This window comes from Ambystoma mexicanum, chromosome 6q, assembly GCF_040938575.1.
Source record: "Ambystoma mexicanum isolate Mex_15411 chromosome 6q, UKY_AmexF1_1, whole genome shotgun sequence".
NCBI classification, from domain to species: Eukaryota; Metazoa; Chordata; class Amphibia; order Caudata; family Ambystomatidae; genus Ambystoma; species Ambystoma mexicanum.
The window spans coordinates 908,633,822-908,660,492 of record NC_090937.1 but is presented as its reverse complement, the minus strand read 5'-3'; the positions used below and the strand labels follow the sequence as shown (position 1 = coordinate 908,660,492).

The 26,671-nt window shown below is 45.8% G+C and overlaps 1 protein-coding gene across 1 annotated transcript in view; it reads left to right on the top strand.

Annotated features, from left to right (window-relative positions):
• Window positions 1–3,591: 3,591 nt before the first annotated feature.
• Window positions 3,592–26,671, top strand: part of SCRG1 (stimulator of chondrogenesis 1) — a 117,902-nt gene continuing 94,822 nt past the window's right edge. The window contains exon 1 of the mRNA XM_069631421.1: window positions 3,592–3,718. The gene's annotated coding sequence lies outside the window, so the exon portion shown is untranslated. The remainder of the gene's footprint in view (window positions 3,719–26,671) is intronic.

Here is a 26,671-nt window from a genome sequence, read left to right as displayed (position 1 = left end):
CAGGCGGGAGGGCACTCGCCCGCAGAACTCGTAGTTTGCCCGTCCGGAAACAACAGTACCGGCAAGCTTACCAGTACCATTGTTTCCGGTCCGGCAAGCTTGTAATGAGGCCCTATGTCTCTGTCTGGGCTTGCTTCCCTGTAGCAGCAAGAGTGTCTTCTCTCCTCATCATCCTCACTCCCCTGTGAATCCTCGTCTGACCCCATGGACCCAACACTACTGTCACTGTCCCCTCCTCTGTCTTCATCGAAGCTAAGGCTTCTTAATGTGTCTTCCCGCTGCTTTCCCTTTGTTCGGACTGTAACTCTGCACTCCCCCTCACTGAGGGTTCCCCAACACTCCTGTCTGTCCGTGGGGTAGCTGTGCTGCTTCTCCTACTCCTATAGAGTTCCCCTATCCTTTTTCAGATACCATCTCCATCCTCATCATTTAAATGTGGGAAGTCCATCTTAATCTCTACCGCTTTGAAAGAGCGTCTTTCTCTGCTCTCGTCTGTCTTGTTCGCTTCTGTGCTCCTCTCTTTCCGTGCGTCGGGGTTCTTTAACGAGCCGCTCAACTACTATCCTCCTTTTCTCCTTCTTTATTTGCAATTGCCTTTCCCGCTCTTCTTCTGCTTTCCTCCTTAATATGTCTTCTAGCTCTCTTTGTTTTCTTTTCTCCCTTTCCTCTGTCTCACGTGCTTCTGTTTCACTCCCTTTCTTTTTGCAATCTTTCACTTATCTCCTTTTCTTCCCTTTCCCTTCTATCACTTCCTGTATTATCTCTGCCAATTCTTTAGCTTCTTCCTCTATGTCGTTGCTGCTCGGTAATGCCTTCCCCATGTGCCCTGTCTTGCTTGCTGTCTTTCTGTCCAGTTTGAGCAATATCTGTCCTCCTATCCATTCATTCGGTACTACCAATTCTTGGCCTTCACTAAGCACTGTTTTCCCCAAATCATTCTAAGTTAGCTTTGCTTTCATCTTTCTGCGCTCCTTACGTTCACTGCTACTGTCTTGCGCTACTTTACTCGCTTGCTTTGCGCCATCAAGTGTATCCCTGCATCCAATGCCGCCAAACCGAGTCCCCTTCCTCGTCCTGAAACATTTTCCATAAATCTAATTTTACCAATGTTTTGCTTAGTTTATTGCCCTTGTAAGCTGTCTGCAAACAAGTGGTCATTTGTTGCTGCACACATTTGGAAAAGCCTCCGTCTTTGGTTCATGGCTTTGTCAACTTGCCCTATGTGTCGTGAGTCAATCCCGCGCTCAATTGATGTAATTTCCATGTCGTCCAAATCATCGATTGGGTAAAGTTTGAATGGCTAAGAGAGTAATGCTTCTCACATCTGTGATACATCGATGATCGCAGTTATAGGCCTAATAGTGAGGCACATCTGTTGTTTCTTTGCCCTCGTGTTGAGAGTCGTGCGGTGCATGAGGTTCATGTTTGGGCCCCCGTCTACACCAGTGTATCTGGCAGAGAGGTATGGCTTCAGAAGCCGTTCACAACCAATGTGCCCTGGGGATATGTAGGGAGCAGAGCTTGCATCTGCTTTGGAGCACTCCTGTTTCACCTCACTGACTGAGAACTTTGGAAAGATCAACTCTCCCAAAAGAGGACCAAATTAATTTTTCTTGAAGTCTTGAAGGTTCAAACTGGACAACTTCCTTAAAAAGGCAACAAGGCACAGGACATTGGTTAAACGCAAACCTGCTTTAAGGTGTCCAATCCTTGTTTAGATAACAAGTTACTTGTGCCTTTTTTGCATCATACCCAAAATGTTTTGCTGTGCAAAAAGTATGGGGGGCAGGCAGGAAAGAGAAGCCCACAGTAAATCAAGATGAAGGAATAATGTTTCCCTTGTGATCTACTCTTCCTGTCTGGCTAAACCTACCCCCTTCTCTAGCTCTGCCCTTCAAATGCCCTTTGGTGTGTAGCCCCTTATTGTGTGGTAGGTTTTTGTTATGGAATTATATCTTTGAAGCCAGGCTATCAGGGCCTCTCCAGCAGTAAAATGCCAGCCTTGGCAAGGGCAGAGTTACCTTACTTCCCAGAGAGTCAACAGAGGCATGCCTCCTGTCCTGTCCGGTGTCAGGAATCCACACCAGTATGTTACAAATCAGATGTAGCATTTAATAATTATGTGAACCATCAGCCACCGTAGCAAAACCTAGGTATGACTTATATTTCCAGATCATCTACTTCCAGGTTGATAGTTTATCATACGTGTGTGGTTTTGGAACAAGGGTGCAGATTTAAATGCAGCCTCTGCACTGTGGTGAATATGCTGTCACAACAGCTGTCACTCAGGGCACCTGTGACCTCTGAACCTGCTTTGTGCCACTGGAGAGCAGGTGCTGCAAAACAGGATACTGATGCAGAGGTCTACACTATGCTTCTGGCATGGAGTTTGATGAAAGGCGGATTTCATTAGCAGGCCACACTTTTTGAGGTGGATTAACCGCATCATTTTATTATTTATGAAAACAAACAAAAAACATGGCTTCCCTGTCCTTGGCAGATAGCAACCCTTCACAATATGACCGGTGCAGGAGAAATTGATACAATCCATTGGCATCATCCTCAGCTTTCAATAGAAATGGAATTCCCATGGTGCAGGAAAAATGGATACAATCCATTGGCATCATCCTCAGCTTTCAATAGAAATTGAATTCCCATGCCTCACTGCATGGAGTATTTCCTGCCAGGTGTGGTTTCCTCACCAAATGCAGGATTCCTACACCTAGCGGTGAAGCATGGAACGCTGAATACGCTGTACACCAATGATATTTAAGCATTCAACACAACTGCACCAATCAAAATGAGGTTAGGAATGAGGTCTTGCCTGAGGAGGTAAAGTGTGTCTTATGGATTGGACAGAGACGCCTCCTCACTGTAATCCTTCAATAACCACTACACAGCGCCAATACACATGTCTAAACAAGGTCTATGTTCAGTGTGACTCCCCTTACCCCTGCGCCCCCTTTCCATCTTATATTAAATCCCCATTACAATTTCCTGTAACACTGTAAAGGATTACGAAACAAATTATCAGATCAACTGACACGTAGCACATTGGCCCGTGAACGCGTGAGGCTATGGAAAGGGGCAAAAACACACGAGGCTTTAATAAACCTCCTCTGGGCACAAATGTGGAGAGGCAGTGAGTTTAAAAAAAAGCGAGTTGTGCTTAAACCCCAGAGGCAGAATAAATTCTGCTGCTTTTCTGGATGGATTTCTGATAACTGTGCTCCATTCTGTGAGATATCCCCCAAAGACAGGACTTGGCAACCACCCCCTGCCTTCCCAATCACGCTCCCCCAGCAAGAGAGGGAAGACGACGCTGCCTGTTTCACTTCTTTGGCCTTGCGGCTGAGAAGGAATCTACTGTTCCCCGCGGCGAGGCCCCCTCCTCTCTGCCGGCTTCTGTATGGATGGGTTGTTGCCACCGCTGGAAAGGAGCTGTTCATTGATTTCTCGGGGGCTGGACGCGGCTGAAGGAGGTAGTTATTCCTGGGCGCCTCTGGCCCGCGTTTTGGCTGCGAGGGGGATGCTGTCGGTTCAAGACTGGTGACAAAGAGGCGTTTGTACCCCCCCCCCCCCTCCTGTCAAGCTCTCCTGGCACCGCCCCCTTGCCTCTTTTCTTTTTTTTCTGGTTTACTCGAAGTCTCCGCGTGAACCCCGCACACTGCCACATAGATCTCGAGGACTGGAAAGAAGAGAGGCAAAGAAGAGAGAGGTATGGCTGTGGGCTCCTCTAACACGCTTCTCCTCGCTGGTATGCATTGCAGACTCTATGGTCAGGCAAAGGTTTGGTGGGTGTCTCGGTGGCGGCAGGAGAGTTTCAGCAAGTAGGCGCGTGCTTTCTAGGATATATGTACCCAGGGGAGGCGCTGCCTCATCAAGGGGCAACTCTGCGCGTTCTTTAGAGTGTGTAATGTCAGTAAGAGCAACAACAGTGTCAGCCAGGTGTAAGCATACTTAGTTAAGGAAGGATGATACCTTTGTTCTGCTATTGCATGTTTGGCTGTGCTGGCTTTGAGGATCACGTAGCCTTTTCCTCAGGCTGCTCCCTCATCAGTCTGGTGTGCAACAATTATGGCGTTCCGGGTGCCATTGTTAGTATGACAGTAACCTGTGAGTGCAGGCGTGGCTACTTGACAGCGGCGTCGAATGAGTGGGGAGAACAGGGGCACCGCTCTTTCCTTTGCAATAACACTTGTCTAGGGAACAAATTGTGAATGTAAACGAGATTCTTGAAAGGGGAAGCGGTGCTACTGGTGTGTCTTAGAAAGAGACAATTCATTTGTCCAACAGACAAAGAGCTGCCTAACGCGCTGTGAGAGGCTGGAACGCCCCTCGGCGCTGCATTTCAAAGTATTGCAGCCACGGGGATGTGGACAAGGCACCTAACACTAATTTCGTCTAAATGTGCTCTCATAGCCTAATGGGAAATTCTAAAATAGGCTGGATTGGAGATGTGCACTTTTGTCCGTGTTAGTGGTGGGCTAGCCGTGTAGCTTGGTGGCTTGCATAGCCGTGGGGAGCCACACCAGTTACACATGGGTTCTACTAAATCCAGTTGCCTTGTGGAAATTTGAGCATCTACCGAACTGCTGTGAAGAAAAGTCCAATTGATTCCGGCTGCAACGAGGAACCGGTGACTTGTGTCTTTGGCGCTTCAGGTGCGTTTTGGCCCCTCCACATACATAGTTCAATATCTTAAAATCGCTAAACTCCATTCACTACAGGAGAAGCCATTTGTAACTCGACAACGGGCAGCTCACCAGAGAATGTCCCATTCGCTCACGGTCACTGATTGTGTGGTGGTTTTCCTGCCTTTCGACTGTTTCAATTGATGGACATAACAGAATGGGACATCGGAAAATATGGAAAATGGCGCGGAAAGAGGGACACGCACAAAAAACGACATGTTGGCAAGGTAAAGTCACTGTACCAGACCAGTAAATCACGCACTAGCGCGAGGCGTTTATGCTGGGGAGGAATCACCGCACGCTCCACGGCCCTTCGAAATCCAACCAAACAAGCTGGGGAAAGGTAAAACATAGGGGCAATATATAAAAAACGAATACAATAAGTTCAGATTTACCCCATATAAATTAACTATCCCATGTGCCAGTAGACCAGAGCAGGAAGCATTCGCTGTGTCTGCTTTTGTCATTTTGTTTTAATACATCTGTGAGGATGGCCGTGGGTTCTGGGGTGCGAAAATGCCACCGGTAACATTTCCTTTCTTCTCCCCTACTTGCAGTCGCTCGTCAGCCTCAGAAAGTCCAACTAGTTATGCCTCTTCCTTCCGGGTGGCGTGTGTATGTTTTATATAGCGCATTTTCACGGTCTCTTGGCGCTTTGGTACTCACCTAGTGTGTACCCCATCTTTCCCACCTCATTAGCTGAATTATTTTACCAGCCTGACACCCTCTGATACTATTGAGAATTACACGGCAGATTTTTCTAGCCCAGCCTTGTTTGTCTTGGCTTTTCGTGCAGGATTTTTTTTTTTTTAAATAGCCCCTTGGGTTCAGCCATTCCCAAATACATGTGGCGCCGAACAGCCCGGCAGATGCCAAGGAGCTGGGAACAGTTCATAAAGGCCTGGCAGTGAATTTTGGCTCGGAGTGACACTCGGCCTCACCGCAGATCCAGCGAAGCCACAAGGTAAAGAGCTGGCAGCTTGGATTCCATGCTTTTTTGTATACTTCTCTCGGTCTGGAGCCAGATGTTCCTCAGAAGAGCTACAGAGCGTGCATTCACTCCACAGCAGGACGCCTGCCAGGAAGACGCGGAGATAATAGAGTTAATACGGCTACAGATAGATTGTTAACCTTATGCTAAAGTGGAAGAGATGGGTTGTGGCAGGAGAGTCATATGGCAAAAAGCGCCGCCTGGTAAGTAGAAGCACAGCCTCCCAATCGCAGATGAAAAAACTAAAATGGAGAATTGAGTGCAGAAGTGATGCCAGTAAATGAAGGCATGTCTGTAAATCTTGAATGAAGACATATTCTTTCATTGGAAGAGAAGCCCATGGCGCAGCCCCATAGGGGCTAGCAGCGCCAAAGCATAACAGGGCAGAGTGGGCGGAGCTACCCCCGTCCGTGCCCCGCCTGCTGCCTCATAAGCGAGGCGCAGGCAGGAAATAGGAACTGGGGACATAAACATGGGCCCTATAACTAGAGCCCGCGAAGGGGAAGCGGCCTATTTGGATGCCCGCTCCACCTGCCGTGGTTCGAAAGGAGGGTGCAAAGAAATGAGTAAACAGAGAGGTGCTGCCGATCGTCTGGGATTGTAATAATGTATTGAAGATGCTATTGTCTGGTTTGCAGTGATAGTGTGAAATGTGTCATAATAAAACTGCGGCCTTGTTATGCCATATGAGAAGTTGGTCTGGCCTCATTTATTTAGGCAAGCTGGGCTCCAACGGGATGGTATGTAGCTTACCAGATGGGGGGCGAGCGGTACCCGACTGCCTGTGTTAGCAGGTGGTGAGGGCGGTGCAACAACACAGATGCAGAGCTGCAGCGCCCTAAGTCGTGGCTTGCACAACAAATGCAAATTCAGTTGAGGTTACTCCAGGTAAATAAAGGAAGGAGGGAGGACATGTATGCCTGCAAGAGGTATCAGGCCGTGTTCCTTCTCACTCAGAGCCACAACGGCCATTGAGATCCAAAGCAAATTCATTAAAGGATTGAAGCTCACTTTAAAACAAGTTCTCAAAGCTCTGGCTTCTACAAAGATTCTTCTGAAAAGTAAAACTGATAAGAGTGCGCCAAGGTGGACTTTATGCTGGCCAGCAAATACATGCAAAATGGCTAGGCCATCTGTCCAATTCAGGCAGGCGACGTAATCTACTTCATCAGTTGTACATGCATTAGCAATGCATTAGTGTGCCCTATGCCGCACTATCTACGTGCTTGCACATGCACGTTTCTTCAAGTTCAGCTACACGTAATAGATGCAAACTGTCTCTTACACAAGGTGTGACTTTGTGTTTTTTTTCCAGCACTGCACTGCCACCAATTAAAGCATTTTGGTGCTAAAGCCCTAATAGATACATCAATTGTATTCCATAGCTGACCTAGATTAGACTATATTGGGTGATTAACCATGTGGGGAAAGCCAGCTTCCCAGTCCTCTGCACAAAAAAGTAGAGGTGACTTGTGATGGATTGCCATCTGGTGAGGATGTAGAAGCCCTGGCTGTTTTAGATTTTTTTTAATGAATAAAAGTGTAATTCCATCTCACAAAGCGAAATATGCTAATTAGATCTCCCTTTCATAAGGCCCATGACAAAAGCATAGTGTACACCTGTGCCCTGCTGAATCAGTATCCTGATCTGCAATGCATGCTCTTTAGTGGCACAGGGCAGGTCCCAGGGACACTGGTGCCCATCTGACAGCTGCAGTAACAGCTAAGTAATTGCAGCACAAGGGCTACACTTAAGATGTGTACCTTGTTCCCAAATCGCATTACTATGAGAGTTGCTATCCTGGTTGCATATTAAACTGTAAAAATAAGCCATATATGAGTTTGCGGCATGATGGCTAGCATCTATCATAAAGACACATCCATTTGATATCACATGTGTCATCCCAGTGAGCCCAGCTCAGCCGCAGAAGGGTTATGTTTATTGTCCCCAGTAAGGTTGTCTCTGGTGTATCCAAGACTGCAGCCCTTTGGTTGCCTCTCTTTGATCCTTTGTGAGAGCAGGTAATACCCTCTCCAGTGATACAGCCACTCCACGGAAAGCTGCGCTGGAAACAGTAATCAAAGGACACACTCTTCACACAAGAACTAGCCACACACCATGGTGCTGTATACCAAAAGGGCCTTTTATGCTATTGACAAGGGAAGGGAGTGTAGTTAGTGTAGACTGAAAACCACGGATCAGCTAAAGGAATATTCCACCATCTTGTATCTTTCTATATTCTCTATTCCTTCCTGTTCCCTCCACTTCCTTTAGCCCAAAGCACTTTGTGTGTGATGTCAGAATGCAAAGACGACTTGTCTCAAGAACCGGGATTGGACTTCTTAATGCAGGTTTCCTTTAGTCCAATAACTTGTGGACATTTGCCTTTAAAAGAAGCTGTCTCTTCTGTTGGGAGAGTTGACTCTCTAAAGACCTCTGTTGGAGGAGAAGACTGAGTGTCCAAGGCAGGGGAAAGATCTGCTCCCCAATCATTCCACAGGGCACATTGGTGGTGACCTGCTGCTAGAGCCAGACCTGCATCTCTTCCAGCCACACTGTTGCCCAGGAATTCACCATGTTGAAGGACCCCAGGAAGTGTGTGCCATCCTCCATGGTGGGATCATGAGAACAAGGACTAACCTTGCCCTTAAGTCACTGGATTGGGACACACAGCAACCTGAGAGTCAAGATAGCCAGGATGTCTGTGTTTTCGCTGTCAACCCATGCCATGATTCGAGATGTTCTATCCCTGTTCAAACCAACAGAACCAACTGGAGCTGCCTTTGGCACTTGACTGATCTCTGAGCACCTTTTCTGCACACACAAACCAGTATGTCTTGTACCATGCAGCATGAGTGTGTCATTGCCATGGCTCAAACTTGAAGCTCGTTGTTGCACCCGACACTTCCAACTGTCTTTTGAACCACCAGCATCTTCATTGACTAACTTCATCGACAGTTGACCATACCTTGGGGAATCCTTTGAATAGCGACCTTCGAACGCTGCCCCCGAGCCACCTATTCAAACTGTGCATCAAGTCACCAACATCTTTGCTGTCGAAATCGACCCTGGTGGTCCCTACAATTCACACTTTGCTGAGCGTCGAACCGCCAGCATCTTCTCTGATGATCTTCATCACCAGTGGAAGCGAACTGGGTCTTCATCGAACCGTGACCCTCAGCACGGCATCAGACAGGCCGTCTTGATCTGCATATCTAGTCACCAGCATCTTTGCCCTCAAACCGAACCTGCTGGCCCTCACAATCTGCACTTCTTCGAACCGTAATGAACTTCAACTCAACCCTGGCTCGATACCTGCTCCCCAACTGCAACAACACAACCAACACACTCAAGCCTGATTTGAACTTCATGAACAATAGGAGAAGCCTGGTTCAACACCAACAAACAATCAAGAACCACAGAGAGGGATTATTGACTGCTAATTGCTCTCTTGCTCCACCTTTTGGGCCCTAGAGACTGGTTAGGTCACACATAATCCTTTTTGCACCAGAACATATCCTTTTTGCAAACATTGTGGTTATTATTGCCTTACAGCCCTGTATCATACGGGGATCATACAAGCACTGCAACCCCGTACATGCCAAATCTGAAAAAATTGAGTTTTTGGGGTGTGAGTTAGGGTAATATATAATGTAGGGGAAGTAAGGAGGGGCTGCGGGTGATCTCCCCCTGAGTATAATTGTGCGAAAAAGAAAGCAAAGTAGACATTTTCAGATTCAGCATTTAAAAGTTGCAGTGATCATATCTTTCTATCCTTTGCATATTCAGTGTTCTTTCCTCAGGGGTGGGTTTTGTGTAGTGGTTTTATATCTAGGTATTTTTACAGTTGGTGTGTTTGATTAAAGTATATATATTTGTATAGAACCTTGATTGCAGCAAAAACAAAGAGGTGATGGCTGGAAGGTTTAGAATGAATCTTAACCACTGGCATTGCTCTGGGCAACCGCCAGATCATCGGTTTTTGCCTGACAATCCATTACAGAAGGGGAAAGACCATATGGAAATCAGGCTTGGTCCCACCCCAAAGGGGCAGTCCAGACCGAACTTGAACTGCTAGTTCACATCCCTTCTGCACGAGACCACAATCATCCTCAAACATGTTTCAGACTTGTTGTAGCTTGGGTCTCTAGGCCCAGCAGGCACGGGACCCACGTCTGGGCATACCTGTCCCACTCGGGGTGACAAAGCAAAAACAGAGGTGATGGCTGGAAGGTTTAGAATGAATCTTAACCACTGGCATTGCTTTGCGAAACCCCCCAGACCATCGTTCTTTGCCTGCAAAGCCATTTCAGAAGGGGAAAGTCCATATGCAAATCAGGCTTGGTCCCACCTCAAAAGGGGCAGTCCAGCCCAAACTGCTAGGTCACATCCCTTCTGCACGAGACCACAAGCATCCCCAAACATGCTTCAGCCTTGTTGGGTGTCATCAGTGAGGAGTAGCTTGGGTCTCTAGGCCTAACAGGCACATGACCCACGTCTGGGCATACCCGCCCCACTCGGGGTGACAAAGCAAAAACAAAGAAGTGAGGGCTGTAAGGTTTAGAATGAAACTTAACAACTGGCATTACTCTGGTCAACCCTCCAGACCATCTTTCTTCACCTGCCAAGCCATTACAGAAGGGAAAAGACCATATTCAAATCAGGCTTGATCCCACCCCAAAAAGGGCTGTCCAGCCCAAACTGCTAGGTCACATCCCTTCTGCACGAGACCACAAGCATTCACAAACATGTTTCGGCCTTGTTGGGCCTCATCAGTGAGGAGTATCTTGGGTCTCTAGGCCCAGCATGCACGGGACCCACGTCTGGGCATAACTGTCCCACTCAGGGTGACAAAGCAAAAACAAAGAAGTGATGGCTAGAAGGTTAAGAATTAATCTTAACCATTGGCATTGCTCTCGGCAACCCTCCAGACCATCATTCTTTGCCTGCCAAGCCATTACAGAAGGGGAAAGACCATATGCAAATCAGGCTTGGTCCCACCCCAAAAAGGGCAGGCCAGTCCGAACTGCTAGGTCACATCCCCTCTGCACGAGACCGCAAGCATCCCCAAACACGTTTTGGAATTTTTGGGCCTCATCAGTAAGGAGTAGCTTGGGTCTCTGGGCCCAGCAGACATGGGACCCACGTCTGGGCATACTCGTCCCACTCAGGGTGACAAAGAAAAAACAAAGAGGTAATGGCTGGAAGGTTTAGAATGATCTTAACCACTGGTATTGCTCTGGGCAACCCTCCAGACCATTGTTCTTCGCCTGCCAAACCATTACAGAAAGGGAAAGACCATATACAAATCAGGCATGGTCCCACCCCAAAAAGGGCAGTCCAGTCTGAACTGCTAGCTCATATCCCTTGTGCACGAGAATAAGATGTATTCTAAACCTTCAAGCCATCACCTCTTTTGTTTTGCTATTGTCACCCCGAGTCGGACGGGTATGCCCAGACGTGAGTCTCGTGCCTGCTGGGCCTAGAGACCGTAGCTACTCCTCACTGAGGATGCCCAACAAGGCTGAAACCTGTCTGGGGATGCTTGTGGTCTCGTGTACAAGGGATATGAGCTAGCAGTTCGGGCTGGACCACCCTTTTGTGAGTGGGACCAAGCCTGGTTTGCATATGTTTTTTCCCCTTTTGTAATGGCTTGGTAGGCGAAGAACGATGGTCTGGAGGGTTGCCCAAAGCAATGCCAGAGATTAAGATTTAATCTAAACCTTCCAGCCATCACCTCTTTTGTTTTGCTAGAACCTTGATTGGACATTCCTTTTTTTGGAGTGTTATGTATTACTGTTTGAGTCTCTACTGTATCACATTCACAACCCTATTCAGAGTATAGCCTTCCCTCGGCCCATGTCACCACAAAAGGTGAAGGGGGTATATCGCGTGACTGTGCCTGTTTTACTTTTTTGATTGTAATCGCTCTTGTTTTGTAGCAGCTTGAGGACAGAGTAAGTGCTTTAGCCACTACTCACCCATCTACCCCTGAAGGGCAAGAGTGATTTTGTCACATGGTTCCCTTTAGCACCTATGAAAATTGGCCAGGAATCCAGCATTATAGCTGCCACAACAGAAAATGTCCAACCTCCCGATCTGTCCTGGCAAATGCAAGGAACAAGTAACATCTATCCTGTGGATGATCAGCTGTTCTGCCTGGGTACATATTGAGTAGTCTTGCTGTCAGGAATGGGGCACCTGGCAGATAGTAGCCTCAGTGAATAGTATGAAAAGCTTTTGGATGTATTCACCTGTTCTCCTAGAACCATTTGGGCTACTGAGGTTCAAATGAGAAGCATTTTCTCTCACCAACGACTTATATCAAGTTGGTAATCTGCTGCAAATGGATCTAGGTTATTTGACCAGTGGTCCACCCAACTGTCAATCACTGTTAAATTTGTTGGTTCCTTCATATTTTTCTGCTCTTTTTCCCTGAATAAGCAGTCTAGCAGCTTCTTCGTTTGTAGTTGGTCAGCTAGTGCATGTGGATCCAGGTCATGTAACTTCTGCCTCACCCTTTTGCTTAGCCCTGCTCTTTCCCTTCTTAACTCTTCGATTAAAAGGCATTTCTTGCTATGGGGTCCGATGGGCAGACTTAAAAAGTGCAATTGCTTTTTGGATCGGTTCTGACCGGGAGAGCCCCAGATCAGAACCCCTGCTCCTCAAACATCAGATAAGCTCCCACGGAAATGTGTTTCACTTCTCTCTCCCAGCAGCCCATCCCACCCATCCTCACTCATCGCCAACCATGCCACTCACCAGCAACATCATGGACAAGGCATTGCATCAACCTCACCTGTGTCGCCAAAGACCCCATCAGCACTTGATTGTCCACCACCACCCAAAAGCGGATGCTCGCCAACATCTGTTTAACAATCAGCCATGACACAGGCATCACCGACCTCATGATCACACATGAATTGGACACCATCCACATTACTGAGACCTGAATGACATCCACTTCCACCCACATCCTAGACATCCTCATCCCCAATGGCTTTAGAATTCTACAAAGATACTGTCTAAACAAGATAGACGGAGCCCTCGCCATCTTTCACAATGCATCTTGGCAATGCAACCGACTGGAGGTCGCCACCATCGGCTCTTTCAAAAACCTCTCCTGCCACTTCCCGCTCCCAACAATGGACACAGTCACCATCTACCTCATCTACAGACCACCCAAACCCAACATTTACTTCATCAGAGACTTCAAGGTCTTGGTAACCGTCATGTCTCTCACACATGTCAACAACACGTCTTCCGCAGTGACTTCACCATCCCTATCAAACCAGCAACAAACTGAAACACTAGAGAGCTGATTCAAGTCAATAATTCTTCCCTAGTATTATATCACAACCAAAAAAGAGTCCTTTAATTATTACCGGTGCTTTTTGTCACTATCTGTCTCCATATAAAAGCACAAAGCTTTCCCTGCTACACGAGGAAGCTAACCTGAGGTAGCAGTGATGCACCGCCTATCTAAAAGGGATAGAAGAAATCCTAAACACAAATCTACAGCTATTCGTTTTTCATGGCCATGTTAGTGAAAATAATCTACTTCATCCTGGCCTATTGCTAAGGTGGATAAACAATCTTTGAAGAGTGATACATTCAAGAAGGGATTACCAACAATTATGTTGCTCTACTATCATCTGAATATGAATACTGTGTAAATTAAAATGTAGTTATTCAAATAGGGCATCTCAAACAAATAAAGGATATCCGTAGGATCTGGTCAACAGGTTTCTGTAACATTCAACATTGAGTTGCATTCCTCAGAACCTTCAACATCCATCAATACCTCTTCATAGAACAAGGGCCATGGTGCAGATTATTAATATCTGCTTATTTTCAACTATTATGTACAGTTTTCGTAAGTGGAAACCAGAAAAAACATACAATGTAATTGTTCATATTTGCCAAACCACTAAAAGAAGTTACACTTTGTAACTCACTACTGTGGTAAATTAACTATTATGTAAAATTGATAATTCCCTCACCTTAATCAACATGAGGGTGCTCGATTCATCTGAGGCGAAAAATTGAAATAAAAGGGATCACTATAAGCACCTTTGCTTTTTTATCACCCTTAGCTACCTTGCGCTACCCTCCGGAAAGCAGAGCACTGCTGAAAAAAAAGTCACTCTCCCGATCATCTTCACCTTCTGTCTGCCATCCACTCATCCCATGACGCCTCTTTACTGGCTGCACAAAACTCTACTTTTCCGCTCTCGCCACTTCCCTTTCTCACCACCCTCGATGTCTCTGTGAACTCATCAACAAAATACTTTCTCCCCCTCTACTGGCCCTTCTAATTCCTCTATACTTCCTGCCTCCGGCTTTGCAGAATGTTTTACATCAAATGTCTCCATGTTTCACGCTTCCTTTCTCAGTCTGCCCTCCAAACACCTGCAGCCTCTCCCTTTGATCATCAGTCTGTTTCTACTCCCTCTTTTATGTCCTTAATCTCCTCTGACTGACTCTGACACTTCTATTTTCCTCTCTCTGGCTCATCCTGCTGCCTCCCCTCTTGATCCAGTCCGTGCTTCCCTTGTTCCTCAGACCTAGCCATTACTCACACCACATCTTACTACCATCATTAACACCTCCTTTCTCACTTCCGTTTTTCCTTTACCATTCAAACATGCCTCTATTATTCCTATACTTAAAAAGCTGTCTTTGGACCCATCCCTCCCATTGAACGTCTATCCTATATCCCTTTTGCCATTCCTTTCTAAACTTCTGAAACGTACCGTCTATACCTAAGTCTTCTCTCATCTTCAACAACATTCGCTCCTCCACTCTACTCAATCTGGTTTCCAGCCTGTACATTCCACTGAGACTGCTCTTCTTCAAGTGTCTAATTCTCTTCTGTCTTCCCATCACAGTAAACTGTCCTCTATCCTGATCCTTCTGCACCCCTCAGCGGCTTTCGATACATTGGATAATCCTTCACTTCTCTCTGCTCTTTCCTCTCTCGGTTTTTCTGGATCAATCCTTTACTGGTTTCACTCTTACCTTTCTTCCCAGACTTATACTGTCTCTTGTTCAGGTAACAGCTCTTCCATCTTCCTTTACTTTATGGCATCCCTCATGTGTCTTTCCCGGGTCCCCTTATTCTCCATTTACACTATCCCTCTTGTCTAATTAATTGACTCCTTAAATCTTTCCTGGCATTTATATGGTGATGATTCGCAGATCTTTCTATCCCTTTCCTCCTTTTCTGACTCCCTCCACACCCGTTTCACTTCTTTTCTCTCATGATCCAATTGTGTATGTCCTCTCATTACCTTTCTCTTAACCCCTCAAAAACCGAAATTCATTCTTTCCGCCCTGTCTCCCCAAGTCCCTGTTCCCTATATTATTTTCATCCATCCTTTATCCCTTTATCCCCTACAGCTCGTAACATGGGTGTGTGATCTTTGACTCTCGGCTTAACTTTCCTCATCACATCGCCTCTACTGCCAGGACCTGTCGTTTCCATCTTTTTAATTTATGTATAATTCAGCATTTTCTTTCTTTGTAGGCTTTAAAACTTATCATCTTCTCTTCTATTTTTCCACAACTAGATTTCTGTTTGCCCTTTATGGTTGGTCTTTCTTCATCCCACCTAGTCCCCCTCCACTCTATTTTCAGTTCTGCCATGTGTCTACTCTTTTAACTTTCTCATTCGCTCTTTTCTTAAAAACTCTCTTCTCAAAATGTCTCTTCTCCCTTCCGATTCTCACCTCCATTTCCACTTCCTTTCTATTGTTTCTAAGTGTTACAAAGGTTTTGCTCTCCTATCTCTCTTCTCTTATCTTACCTTACACCCCTGCACGTGGTCTCCGCTCTCAGCATATTCATCTTGTTTCTACTCCTAAACTTCCATGCACTTCCTCACGTTTCCGCTCATTTTCCCTCTTGGCCCTGAAATTCTGGATTGCCCTTCCTCCTGTTATCCGTGCTTCCCCCTCTCTACACATCTTTTGTTCTCACCTTTAAACTCATCTTTTACTTCTATTTTCTTCCTCTTCAACTTACTCTTTCCATCATTTTTACCATTCTTGTTGCAATGTAAAGTGCCTTGGCGATGGCGTTCTATAAATGTTAATACAATGCAAAATAAATGAAATACCAATACTATACTCATGGTATTAATTGCTTAGCTACTATTGTCTATGGTCTACCCTTCATTGCAATCTAATAGTGGATTTGTCTGCTACTGGAGACACTGAGATATCCATCTTCATGATATCTAACGAGGACTGCAATGGATAGGAAATAATGTACTAAATATAATAGATATATTGGTCATATTTTTATGATGTAACCGCATATGTTTGCGCTATTGCTGTGGGAAGAATTGGTTAATTTTGGTCATTAATCAAATAGATCGTTTTGGCTAAATGAAGTATGCCCAAGGCTTTTCTACTTAAATACCATTAACAGTTTTTTTTACCAACAAGTCTTTATTTACAATAAAAATGCACAGGCCATATGTGGATTGTTGGCCCTTTCTCACACCACACATGTTAGTGGTCACATTGTGCTTTGACCTAGGGCAATATACTAAAAACCAAAATGGAGGCACATGCAAGGTGTAAATGGCGTGACCATGTTGCTACGCTGTTACGTGGTGATACCGAGACTATAAATGAATACAAAATGACAGACCCATTAGATTCCATGTGGGACAGAAATGTTGATGTATCTGGGGACAGCATAACCCACTATTATAAGGTAATGAGGCATAGACCATGGAGATAGGTTACTAAGTAAATAATATCTTGGGTATAGTTCTTATATTATATAGTACTCTCTTTTATTTCCGTTCTTCGCCTTGGATGAAAATTGTAAAATAATTTTGAATCAAGCACACTCTTCTTGATTGAGGTAACTGAATGATCGATTTTACTTGCCAGTTAAGTTACCCCCTTCTTAGCTAAAATGTGCAGCTTCTTGCAGTTGTTTGGAATTTATGAACAGTTATAGAAAGAAATTGTGTCTACAAAATTGAAAATAAGCAGGAATAAATAATCTGCACCATGACCCTTGTTCTATGAAGAAGTATATTGAAGTATATTGACAGATGTTGAAGGTCCTCACAAATCCCGATTCTCAATTTGGCAGAAACCAGCCAACCTGAACTTAGGGATAGCCTTTATTTGATGGACCAGCCCTATTTGATGAACTACATTTGTATTCGTATATATGTTCAGTTGAGGGTAGATTAAAAATACTTTTTGATAATCCCACTTGAATGCATCACATTTAAAAGATTGTTTATTCACTTCAGCAATTTGTCAGGCTGAAGTAGATTATTTTTAACTAACATTTTGAGCACAAACTCAGCCATAACTAGCTGTAGATTGGTGTTTCGAATTCTATCCCTTTTAGATAATGGTACATCACTGCTATCAAGGGTTAGCTTTCAAATGTAGCAGGGAAAGCTTAGGGCATCCACAGGGAAATTGATCGTGATAAAAACCACCTGTAATCAGGAAAAGGATTCTTACTATTTTTGAAAACCAGAATCCAAGTCAATGAAAGAAGATCTCCAGTGCCTTGTCGGCACTTTCAACCTGACATACCACACTAAAGACCCAACGCACAAGGAAAGGTAATATCCTCAACCTCCATATCACATCTCTGCCCACCATCTGTCACAGCTTACCAATCCACTAGTCTAGTTGGACAATCTGGAAATCCCCTTTGACGTTAGTCACAGCACCACAGTCAAGCAAACCCATCAGAAACCCAGCAAAAAATATTTAAGACGATTCAAGAACTTTCCACTGGAGCTCTCACTGAAGATCTTGTCAACCTCCACCTCAAATGGGTCGATCTACCTCAGATGAACCAGGAACATAACTCGCTTCTTCAGGAACTCAACACCATCCTTGCAACCAACATCAACCACCATGCCCTAGTAAAACAACACACCCTCATGCCTGAACCTTCCCCACCCTGGTAGACTCAATAACTCAATCTAAAAAAAAATGCCATCAGAAAATAAGAAAAGACTTGGTGACAATCCTGTGGTGTATCCGACCATGCCCTGGTCAAGGAACTCTGTGCTACATGTAGACAACTGATCACCAGTGCGAAGGCCAACTACCACCAGAGAACCATAGCCAAGGCCAACAATGAAAACGGAGCACTCTTTAAAACCATCAAGCATTGCATCAACCCTCTCCACGATCCACCCATACCTCACTCCACCGAAAAACCCACTGCCATCAACTCTTGCTTTCTCAACAAGATAAATATGAGCTGCCAGCATATAGACACCAATGGCACAACTGACAACACACCACATATCCCATTCTGAAAAACGACCACTACCTTGGACCACAACCTTTCCACCCTCGCATCCCTCAAGGCCACATCATAAATGGACGACCTCCTCCCTGCCTCCGTACTCCAGTCACTCCAGTCACATACGAATACGAGCACTCCTCCATACCATACCTAGCAATCATCAAGCACTCCCTAATTTAAGGCACATTCCCTTCAACCCTCAGGACCAAACAAATCGGCCTACTTCTCAAGAAACCAACACTGGACGCCAACAACTACTTCTTCATCACCCATGTTCCCTTCCTAGGTAAGATCCTTAAGAATGCAGTAGCCACACTACTCCTCCAACATATTGACACCAACAACCTCCTTCAGTCCTACCAATCTGGCTTCAGACCCAGATGCAACCTGGCCTGGAAATGGCTTCCATCAAGGTGATTGATGATGCCCTTAAAATGCATAATCCTTCCTTGCCTCCTGGTTTACCACAACCTCTCAGCCACGTTCGACACAGTAGACCGCCAGACACTCACTGACATTCTACATCGTTGCATGGGAATCCACAAGACTGTTCTTAGCTGGTTCAAATTCTACTTTGCTAACTACCACCAATTCGTCCAAATGGATTCCTCCAGATCACCCACTACCCATCACATATGGAGTCCTGCAAGGATCCATTCTCTCCGCTTGATCTTCAAGCTTTAGATGGGGGTGCCCGTAGCCCTCCTCACTCTACACAGCATCCAAGTCCACGAATGCAGAGATAGCATGCAGCTCTACCTTAAGATACCCTCCATCAAAGACATCCACAGGCTGATGGCATGCATTGATCCAGTCCTTTATGTCAAGTATTCACCTGAAACTCAACCCCTCTAAGACCGAATGCCTACTGATTTACAAAAAAAGGAACCCCCTTACATCCAGACCTGGCTCTCCGCTATGAACTTCAAGGGCTTTACACCGATGATGACCACCCTTTGCCAAGACCCTTTGGTTCTACATTAGGGGACACCTCTCCTTCAAGGAGCACTTAGCAAGAAAGGCACAAACAACTTTACACTAACTTTCCTTCCTATGACAAATCAAGCATTTCATCCCAGAAAACAACTTCAGATCTGTTGTCCAAGCTTTGGTCCTCTCCTGCCTGAATGACAATGGAAGAAAAGCCTTCCGGCAACCACCATGGCATCCCTGTCCGACATGCTGCAGCACGACTCATCAAAGGTATATGCAAATTTGACCACAATGCCGTCATCAAATGGAATCAGCTCCTCCTGCAAGCACGTACCACCTTTAAATCCTGCAACATCATCTACAAGTCCATCACGCTCAAGTCCCCAAGCTACCTCGCTGTAAAGCTTAACATCTCTGTAGGCAAATGATCCACTAGAAGCAATAACCTGCTCAGACTTTAACTCCTCCAGTGCAAGAAGGAAAGAACCCAAAAAACAGCTTTCTCTGTCTATGCACCCAGACTCTGGAACCTCCTCCCCATAAACACCAGATTTACCTCCTAGCTAATACATTTCAGGAAGGAGCTTAAGACCCTCCTCTTCAAGCAATGGCTTCTCCTTAACACCTAGTGTAATGTAATCCCCTGTTTCCTTCAATGGTTGCTTGTACATCCTTTGCTGCCAAATTTCCCTCATCCCCTTCCCTTTTGTTAACTCCTCAGTCACGTGTTTTGATCCCTTCCAAACCGCTTCCCTCATGGTCTACTTCCACTTATGACTTGTAAAGTGCTCTATTGCCTGCCGAACTAGGTCTGCGCTCAATAAATATCCAATAATACTGAAGCCTGCAGCCAGCTTCAACCTGTACCATGCAGCATCCAGCAAAGTCTATATTCTTCAGGACAATAAGATAGTATGAGATCTACTGAATACTGATCTATCATTCCACAGTAGATAAGGGATGTGAGAAAACTCAGGTGGGAGATATCTGAGTATTTAACTGGCCTTTACATATGCCCTTGAAAGAAAAGCAATCTCCGGTTCCAAAACCTGCTCAGTGAGAGTAGAAGCATAATCGGCAAGAGAAGGGGCTCACAAAAAGGGTCCATGGACGCGCTTCTTGGAGAGAACGGCAGCAAATGGCAAACAACAGTAAGGAGGTTATGGACCCAGCAGAGATGCCAAGAAGGCTGATGGAACGAGAAGGCATGAAGCCAAAAGAAACCATCATAGAACCTCAGGACAAAGGAATGGTGCAATGAAAGTGCTTGCACAGAAAGAATTGTAAATCCTAATTGAATAACAGAAAAACGAGAATTTTCAGGAAGTATTGTCAAAAGTAAATGAGCACCGAAGCCCATGTTCCCCACCAAAGCCGATCAAAAATTGTGCTTCTCAAGCTTGTCTAACTCAATCCTCAGAATAAATAAGAATACATTGAAATATAGCAACATCCATCATGGTGACGATTCCTTCCGCCATTAGGCTTTCTGGTCCTCTGATAATATATGCTAGGATACAGCCACCCAACCTGATGCCCCACGCTTATCTAGAAATATGGATCTGCACTTCAGTTCTGAAGTCGCCACCGCACCGCAGGCCGGCAATAGCCCAGAGACGGAAAAAGGTCATACACGAGGAAATGCAACGTATAAAGGATTGAAATTAAACCTAAGGTTTGATGTCATCAATTAAAGAGAAGATACACAATTTGTCAAGACTCCCAGAAACAAACAGAGGGAACAACAGAATACTCATTTAAAGATTCAACAAAAACTTGTATTTGGTACAAAACATAGGAAGGATTGGAATAAGGAAAACTCAATGAAAATCAAGGGTTCAGGGGTACTCAAACTAATTCAAACTAATTCAAAGAATTGTCATAAAGTATGGTGCTGAGCTCCTGATAGGATCCTGGTCATGAGTGTCAAAGAATTTCTACTGTGTCACCGTTCGGTTTCAGTTTGAGCTCCTATGAGTATCAGAGAAATGAAGTCATTGAAAGTTCTCAAAGTGGTGGGGTATCAGGCACCCCTCCTGGCAGCTAGTGATGGATGAAGTCCCTCCTGGGCAGTGGCCGCCATCTTGCCAATGTGAGTCAATTTCTTCACAGTCTGTTCTAGGTTGATTTTCAGGCTGTTGTCATTCTAGCTACTTGCTAAGGGCAATGCAGTACTATAGGACACCCATCCCCGAGTCAAGTCCATCCTGTGTCAGGACCTGCCTTGGCTGCCAGGTGAGGACTCCGGTTTTGGGTTCTTGTTGAGACATCCAGAATTGGGTCACCCCTCCTGGATCAGATTCTCCAGGAGGCCTCCTGGCTTGAGTGAATCCTCCTGGCTTGTGTTTTCGAGAAGGTTTCCCGGGCCTCCTGACTCCTGTTCATAATCAATGAACTAGTGTTATTTAGTGTCCCTGTTAAGCCTGGTAGCCTCACAAGGCTATGTCTCCGACAAAGTCCCTAAATCTATCTCTAATCTAGCTCTATCTCTCCATCTCTCACTGTCTCTACCTCTCCCTATGTTGGTATGTCTGTCTATCTCGCTCTCTCCCTCTCCCTCTCTCTCTCTCTCTTTCACAAACACACATATTTATGCTTTGGCCCTACCACTGTCTGAGCCAAGATCAACTGGTTTTACCATCTGCCTCAGAAACAGCATTCTCTTTAGCTTTCAGCTCTCTTGGCTTCGCTGTTGCGTGTTCTCTGGTCAGGACCTCTGCGCCCCCTCCTTCCTCTGTCAGCCTCCTCTGGTGTCGCCTTTCCTTTTCCTTTCTTCTCCTCAGTACCGACTAAAACACCCCCTCTCTCTGCCTTGTCTGCTTTTCTTCTCTCTGATCCTTCTCCACCTTACTCGTTCTTCTCTCTCCTGCCTACAGCAGTTCTTTCCTCCTCCTTGAGGGTTCCCTTAATCAGCACCAAGATTTCCCTTGTGACATCATTCTCTGGCTCCGATCTGTAAGCCACGTCTGCACACCAACTTCCCTTGACCCTGACCTTGAAACAGAGCCTCTGTTCTTCTGTGGGTAACAGGGTGTGTGGGGTATCCAGCACTTTGGTTGGCTGGCCTGTTCTTTCTTGGTTTTCAATGGCACTAACTGGTCCTGGGCCCCTGTGCCTACCTCCTTCCTTTATTGGTGGTAAGCCCCCCTCCTTAACTCCAGAGGAGGACAGGTGTCTGCATGTGAAGGTTTTAATGCCAGGCAAAGTGTTCGTGACTGTTTCCTGACCTTCTGTTCCACCTGCACAATGTGTACGGATTTGGATGCCTCCATGCACCATTATATATGCATGGGAAACGCCACCTCAGCAGTTAAAAGGATTTAAGCATGGGGACATTTAAATCCCTGGTCATTTTTCTTTTTCTGTTTTTGAGAGGCAATCCCTGCTGTTTTCCCATTACCCTGTTATAGCCGAGAATATGGAAGAGCCTTTACCGTTCGCTGCACGTGCAGTTATGATATCAGGTAGTGGTGTTTGAGTCCTCTTTTAGATATTGCCTGTAGGGAAATGCTTCCCTCAATGTTTTGGACTTCCTCTGGGCCTTTTCCCACTTCCACTCCTGTTTGGAAAATCTTGGCTCTGCTCTGGGTTTTTGCTCTGAGAGAACAAGTATTATGGGTGACGCAGTCCTGAATTTCCCTCTTTGGATGTGGTTGTCTGGCAATATGAAATCAAATGTTTCAGGGTCTTTGACTGCATGTTTGACATCCCGACCTCCTGCCTGGGTATTCCTTGGCCACTGCATTTGGGAAGGGTTGTTTCTTTGCAAGCAATGGGGCAGATTTTGATGGGGTCCTTTAGGTAGTGGGGAAGGACTCTTGTAATCTCTGCATGGACAATAGAGAGTGTGAGAAGACTCTGAGAGATTCCCTGTATACCAAATCCAGGGTTACACTGTTACGCTCCAAAGAATCGTGGGTCCATTCAATGGGCCATTCTAATGTGAGTTTGTCACAGCGCCAAAGAAACTAACAGAGAGACTTGAGAGTCCCTGAGGAATACATGGCGGGTTGGCTACAGGGGACAACAGACACAGGGACGGGATGGGTTAAGAACTTGAAACTACTAAAGAGGGTGTCCGAGATGCATGGGGCTCTACCGGGGACTGTATCCACATAGGCTTTCAAAGAGGAAATCTACCCAAAACACTGAAATGTAACTCAGTGCTTAGAAGTAGGACACTTTAGCGACCGCTATGTGGCAGCCACCTGAGCAAGGCTGTGCTACTAGCGCTCACTACCTGTGGTGTGAACTTATAGCAATAAACATATATTAAAATTAGAGACTCCTGAACATCTGGCACCCAGGGGTCTACACCTAAAGAACCCAAACCAACCGGAATGACACTGTCTCTATTGCATGCATCTAATTTCTCTCTCATGCCTGCCACCCCTAGCCTTTCACTTACCTCACAATTCCTAAGAGCTCAAGTTCTCAAGAGTTTGGGGGATCATTTTACCATGTGACATCCACCAAGAAATCATACTATTCTTAAGTGAGATGTTTCGCATGCAAGCAGCATGAGAAGATAGAAGACTAAAACAGAAGTACACTTACAATCCAGCAAGTTAAATGATGGGTGGCTGCACTGAAGCTGCAGCCAACAATTTATCGGCTGAGCATTTACACCAATCAGAATGCAGCTGGCATTATTATGCCTATCATCACTAGGGCTGCCCTGTGGCTCGGCCTTGAGTGGATCCAAAGAATCTGCTCCTTTCTTGGTCCTGCCTGCCCAGTGATGGAAACACTAATTTTCTTTGGCTACTTCTCTTAAAATGAAAGAGACGCTACTGGTTGCCAGAGGCGTTGCTAGGGGGAGCTAAAGCGGGTATAGCCCCTGGTATTTTGGCTGTAGCCCCAGATAGAATCTCAGGAGCTACAACCAAAAGGCTAGCTAGCCCCCAGTCCCGACAGTTCCAACATTAGCGTAGCCCCGGATCTTTTCCAGACCCAGCAACACCCCTGGTGGTTGCTATTTTGGTCCTTCGTGGAAGTTGGATCCCGCTAAGGGAGAAACATCGCTTGTGTGCTGGAGCCGTCTTTTCCTAGGTGATTGCCTTTATATAAAGCGTTGCCATTGCTCTTGGGAGAGGCGGATGGTTGCAGAACCTTCACTTTACTTCTGCTTAGTATTGCTGCCCCTGGCGTCTGACACCCACTGCTACCCGCAAGCCAGTGCTTCGGTCACATGGGAGACCTTGTATAGCTGTAGATGGAGTCCTACACATTCTCAACAGCCTGGGCGACCCCACTCTTGTGAAAACAGTTTAGGCAGAGCAAGTCAATCTCTCTTGAGAGGTCACTTGGTAACCTTTGCACTCTTGGGCTGTTTCTGTATCCCTACAGCCCCCTACCAGCACTTGACACCTGATGTCTGCACTTACCCTTGCACCCGCCTCCAGCTGGTCGCACTTCTTATTTATTGTATTTATTGTTTTGATTTATTTATTTTTTATTTATTTTACTGTTTATCCTATGCACTGCACCCCTCCCCCTCGCACTTTTCCCCGCCCACCCTCCCCTGCACTTGCGCGATCTCAATGTCACCTGGCCTAGTAAGATCGTTGTCTCTGTCTTCCCTCTGTTCCCCCCACTTGCCTCGTGGCGCCTTGAAACACTTGTGTATAGTCGCATTATAAATGCCATATCATATCATAACATGTCACATTGACCTCTGTCAAGGCAAGAGCTTAAAGTAAATGACCTGCATCCTCACATGGCAGTGCAGTCCCTCAACTAAAAAGTAGCTGCCCTTCACAACAACATTTATTTATTTATTATAGACCTTTCTAGAGCCTTAACCCTGTTCTGATGGGTGTCAATAAAGCATTGCAAGGGGTGCTCAGATGGATAATCTGGGTGGGTGGGGATGCAGAAGATAATAAAAACAGAATCACATCCTAGCAAGAGTTATACTTCAGGCCTCTAATTGCCATCACCTCAAGCACTGTTGGGCCTGCAGCAAGCTGCTGTCTCTCAAAACAAATTGGTAGGAGGTGACATTTTATGTCGACCTCGTACTTCTGGAGATGTGGAGCCTGATTCACAAAGATCATCACGTTCATGTACAACTTACTCCAGGTGAACATTCCTCCTAAATGAGGTTGTAACTACTAGACGTGGTTCTCACAAAGAGCCATGTTTGAGATATGAGTGACCTGAGCCTGTTTGAACGAACATGCATGCAACTGGCCATTTTCAAAAATAAAACACACTTGCACCTGACACAATAGGTTTGGCTCTGTAGGAGTACAGGAATGAGTATTGGTTTAAAAAACGTACTCAGCCCCACAATATTTCTAGACCAGCCATGATCTCAATCATGAAGGTGAACCGGCCAAAACATGAGTGGTACACCTTAGCCCGCCATGGTAATGTGTGCCGAGGGCAGGCTATACTCTTCCATAGGTTGTGAGCTTGCAAAGAAGCATACAAAGCAGCAATGTTAATGTGATATCAAATAAAGGAAATTGCCATTTAAGGTTCCATAAGACTTGAATTAAATTAGCAATGCAAACACACTAACAAAAACATTAATAACCCATCGCTGTAGAGAAAGACACCGAATATGCAGTTTTTGGAATGAAAGGTGAACTCTTGGTCTGAAGACAGTGGTAGCAATGCAAATTGTTTTTGCCGCAAATTAAGTTCAATGTATTGTCTTAAAAAATGTAAGGAGTGGGTATTTAAATATCCCTAAGGCCCTTTAAATCAAGCCAGAAGGACAGAACCCCTACACATACCTTGTAGGCTTTGTCCTGGCTCTCAACAGTGTCAAGACAGGTTTATAAGCGCTTTTCTGCAGCATGAGTCCGGCTTCCCAGTGGGTCGAGAGGGACTAAATTATTGCTTCCACTGGGTCTAGTCAGCATTGAGACCGGTCGAAACAATGGCTTCCAATAATTTGAGTCTGCGTTCGAGACTGGTGAGACGATTGATTCCAGTAGGGGTGAGTTCGCATCGAGACAGATGCAAGAGCTGTTATTGTGGTTTGCAGCACATAGAGTGACAAAGGACGTTTTGGGGGTCCTACAGCAGCTTGAAATGACTCAGACACGGTTGTCAGCTCTGAGAGCTGAACGAGGCGGGAAACAGATTCCAGGGCTGTTCCATAGCTTCTTGGTCGCTGTGGGACCAAGTCCAGCCTCTCTACTGATAAAATTAAGCCTTCTTCTACCCATCCATTCCAGGAAGGTTTCCAGGGAGAACTCGGAGAAGCTGTCTCCTCTAGTGAGCAGGATCCTGGTTACCCTTCTCAGGTAGCAGACGGGCCTTTTTCAAACAGGCCTCACCCCAAAAGGTCCTCTAGCATAGTTGAGGAGACAACACAGCTGAGTCTTAATTTTCGGCCTGGGGTGAAAATGCCTTTTTTATAGTTCCGCGTTTAAAAAATATTGCTTTACAAAGACTGCCCAGAGACCGTTCAGCGCAGTCTTTTTTAAAGCTAACTGTCCCACCACTGCTGCACACGAGCACACACAGGGTCTGACTGGCACGTCCAGGCTTGACGGCAGCCATGGACGCAGCAGGTAAGTGGTGTGTGTGTGTTTTTCTGTTGGTGCTTCTGTGTGTGTGACGGGAGTGGGGGGGGGGCAGGTAGTGATGTAAACGGCAGGGGTGGGGAGCAAAGGGGAGTTTGGGGATTGAAACCCCCTGAATTCAAGAGTAAAGGATGGGTTTAGGGGGGTAAAGCGGTCGGGGGTGGTGACATTTCAGAATATTGAGGGCCACACCAAAATCGTC